General features: G+C 31.5%; 1 long non-coding RNA gene across 2 annotated transcripts; it reads left to right on the forward strand.

Annotated features, from left to right (window-relative positions):
• Positions 1 to 211: 211 nt before the first annotated feature.
• On the forward strand, positions 212 to 1,423 carry LOC128162796 (uncharacterized). Of its 2 annotated transcripts, XR_008240708.1 has the most exons (4): positions 212 to 331; positions 705 to 887; positions 1,050 to 1,180; positions 1,266 to 1,423. It is a non-coding gene; the product is annotated as an uncharacterized LOC128162796 (long non-coding RNA). The 2 variants fall into 2 exon arrangements; XR_008240707.1 differs by having other exon boundaries at positions 705 to 1,180.
• Positions 1,424 to 4,327: the final 2,904 nt, after the last annotated feature.

The raw sequence follows: 4,327 nt of genomic DNA on the forward strand, positions 1-4,327 counted from the left end.
AAAAGGAATTTTCGTTGATATTTAATTAGCGAAGCCTGATTGAGAAAAAATAAAAACAAATTGGTAATCTCCAAGAACCATCAAAAATATATAAAACAAAAGCCATTACTCTTCCGATTTCTCGGTATTAAAGCCCAAAAATTCGAGTCTATTATTTTAATATAGGAGTATAGATTTACTTTATATTTTTACTTATTAGGGCATTAACAAGCTCATACAACACTGGACCAAACGGTGCCTATCAGGGATCGTATTATGCGTACATCGAGGCGTCTGCTCCACGTGTTTCTGGTGATAGGGCTTTTCTGCGAAGCAACGAGATATTCCACGGGTAGTCTAACTGATGCAAAACATATGTCTCTGTGTTAAAAAAAAAGATACTCCCAGTATGGTTATTTCGAAGAGAAAGAGTAACAGTGTTTAAAGTAAATTTATATTAGGACCTGACAGTTTTTATGGAAAAGTTAAATTGAAACAGGGAATCTTTTATACAAAATTTTATAATATTTTTTGTACGCAAGCTTCCAGCATATTTTGTAATCTGAAGAGACTGGCCTTATCTATTATCAAAAATTGGAGTTTACCTTATAACCTCTTTTACCAGTACATTTTTTTAATATCCACTCTTGGGCATTATTGACTAATTTGAATAATTGATAGCATTAAATATATTTACATTTTGATTTTCTGATTTTTTGTTTTAGATCGAGTCTATTGCTTTAAAATGAACTAACACATGCACTCTGGATGTCAATCATATGGGAAGTTTGCGTATTATGATAAAGACCGGAACCAGAAGGCCAGTGACGCAATGGGAAGTCTCCGGAAATCAAGGATTACTCTGGAGGAGTATGCAAATCAGTCTAAAGCTGGACTCTAAAACAAACGTATCTTTTTTTATCTTATATTTTATTCCCTAAATTTTCGTAGCTTTTGGTTTATCAACATCTTTTTTAGGCAAAAAGACTATTCATTTCTAGTTAATTAATTATACAATAATATATGTTGGCGCCAAGTTTCAAAAAACGGAGGATTTAATATACTTTTAGATTTCCCAAGGATCTCTTTAACAATGACAAGTAAGAAGTGCAAATTTAACCAAGATATACAAGTACTTTTTCAAATCCTGTGAATCTCTGTCCATTATGGCTGAAAAGCAATTTTACCCCATTATAGAACGGTAAGCTGAATGAAAAGTAACAACATGACCAATAAAGAACATTTTTTAGTTCTGAATAATAACATTATATTTTAATTTTAAACAGATCCTTGTCGAAGGTGTTGTAGGAAACGGCTGGGCCGGATACATCGCTATCGACAATGTACGTCTGACTGGATGTGCTTGTTGATAGTCAACTTAGTAACTATAATGTCGGACATGAGACGCCAGTTGAGAATAAGAAGACCACTAAACTGATTTTGTTTTTTGGGGGTAGGGGGGTTCTTGGTTTTTTGGGGGGGTTTTTTTTTCCTTTTTTTTTTTTTTTTTTTTTTTGTTATGAAATGTTTGTGATCTTCTTTTCACTGAAAACACCAAAGGTCAAATTCCTTTTTCGAAAGATTTGGCGTTACTGTTATTTTATCAGAGCACTATCTGACCAGATGTGCCTGTTAAACGTCGACTTAAAAATATATCTTAATGTGGGACCTGAACGAGTGTTTCTAGATAAAAATAACTCTTCACTGATTTTAATGATTTTGTGTTTTGGTTTTATAAATATGGAATTTCTGTGATTTTTTTCTTCTGATTAATAGTACACCAAAGTAGACTGTCATTTTTTAATATTATCTCCCATCTTTGACGTAACTTAAATTTTACCACAATATCCTTGAATTTGTTACGTCACTCTGTCCCGAGTTTTTGCTTCCACCACTTTTTCCTTGATATTTCAATAATAGTAAATACCTTTGTGCTCAAACTACGTTCATCCACTAATATGAAAAATGTCCAGATTATCTGTTTTGAAACACCCCTTCTACCGCTTCAGGTTTCAATACAAATCCCAAAATTGAAAGTCTACGGAGATTTTGCATTGCATCAGCCATTAATAAGCCCGGATGATAACGTTAAAAAATTGCGCGATGTATTCCAAGTGTATTCCGAATGGAGAAAAGATGTAAACATTTCCCATTATAAATCTTTGTAAGAAAATTGTTTTCGCTCCTGTGAAATTTTATGAGGGAAAAGGGATAATTGTTTAATGAAGATATCTTGGATATATTCCCTTTCATCGTTTTCAATTGTATTTCTTTCACAGGTATGTGTATTTTTATTACAAATCATCAAAAATTGATGGAAGCAATAACTTGGGACAGACTATAACTTTTTTTTCAAGTCTTTTTTGGCAATTCGATGCCATACTCATACTGTCTTTATAAGTAATTAATCTGTCGTACTATTAACGGAACATGGTCTTTAGGAATGTTTTCATCAATTGATTGGAATAACGTACCAGATGTTGAATATTTAATCACGTAGTGTTATATTCGCTCAGAAGTTTACAAAATGTTATTTCAAAAGGATAAGAGTCGTGTACGGAAAGCAAAGGATGTAACAGCTCAAAAGATTTTTTTCAGTAATTAACATCAAAATGAATATTAATGCCAGTGCTAAAGTGGCTTTAAAATGTTACCCACCTAAGACTTGCTTTCCATAAGAATTCCATGCATCTCTTATAGACACTAGTCGTTAGACGGTATAACGACTTTTGTAAATGATGGATTTCATTTGTTGTTAGTTGAAAAGACAAAAAAGATTTTACATTTTTTACATAGTTTGAGTCTAAAACAAAGGTGTAATTACAACAAGCGCGCATGTGAAAGTCAGTCAGATAAAAGATGCTAGTATGTCTATGAATAATGCAATACAGAGATGATGCATCATATTTGAGTGTAAGTTTTCGATACTTTGGTTCTAAAAGTTGTATTTTTACAATTTTCTATTGAAACGAGTTATTCCGTATGTGAATTTTTCACGCAAAAGTCTCACTTGAATAATATACTTGAGTTCACATATGAATTTATTGTAATAATAAAAAAAACAAACAAACAAAAAATAATCTCTTATGTGTACATTTTTAAATATTAATTGCATATTCATAAACGGAAATAAAAAGGAGTGAATATATAAAATGATTGTATGTCTTTATTTAAATCAAAACTTTTTAGAAATAGTCAAAGTTTTCTTTTGCAAATTCTTCAAAACAATTCATTAAAACTATTTACGTAAAACAAATAGGAGCAAACAAATAAATGATAACGTAACATTACAATAATGCTATTAGAATGTTCTATCACATCTTCTGAAAAGGTTCTGTTTTCGAAATAAAATGGTTGGTACTGATTGCAGGTTGTGAATAGGCGTCTACATATTTGGTGATTTATTAACAAAAATGTCCAACCTCAAAAAATATAGAACAAATATATCATACAACCATTATATTTACATTGTAAACTCCGTGTTGTTCATCCTTTGGCCGATTCGTTTTGCTTTAACGGACTTGAACGTTTTCTTGTTTTGTTACACAGATATTTGTCCACCAATAGATATACCACGAAGATGATGAAATAAAAACAAAACAGAGCTCCGCACATAATCAACAATTCTGCTGATACGTTGGCAGCAGACATTTTGGAATAAACGTATGACAATGTTTTGTCTTGTTCTGTGGTAAACCTGTAAAAAATAATATGTATATATAGAGGAGAGAGAAAGAGAGAGAGAGAAAAGAAAAAGAGAGAACTTGTGGTAAAAAGTTCACCTTTAGAGAATTTTTACCTGTTTAGTTCTGTTTTTATAATTTATCCTTGAAATAAAATGTTGACCGAGAGTTAAATACATAATTGGTGCCTTGTATAAGATTTGCATTCACAACTAAATCACCTTGTAAAACTTTTTTTTTTTCAAATCGTCTCCAAATTAACTATATATGAAATTTTTTTTTCACTTTCCGTTTTCTCAAAGAAATCTCACTTGAAGCACTATTTTCTACGACCCCTAAAATGAACAAACGTAAATCAAACCTTTTATGGTTTTGATCCTTGGTTTAGAAGGGATAGTGCACTGTCTTACTGTTGTAGGTCTGAAGATCGTTTTAAGATAATAATCCCCGATTTGTTTCGCCCTGATGGTTTTTTAAATTGTTTTTCTTGATTCCTTCCAAAGATACCCAGGTCAATTATTCAAGGCTGTTGCATACATCAATGGTTGTTTTAAGATTTTTTTATCAAGAGAAAGTTCATAATTTACGCGACGCAAGTTACATCACCCACATGAAAGGATCACTAGTAATGAGAAAACTTGTCAGTTTTACTAAGTAGAATTATT

Source organism: Crassostrea angulata, chromosome 9, assembly GCF_025612915.1.
Source record: "Crassostrea angulata isolate pt1a10 chromosome 9, ASM2561291v2, whole genome shotgun sequence".
Classification (NCBI taxonomy): domain Eukaryota; kingdom Metazoa; phylum Mollusca; class Bivalvia; order Ostreida; family Ostreidae; genus Magallana; species Magallana angulata.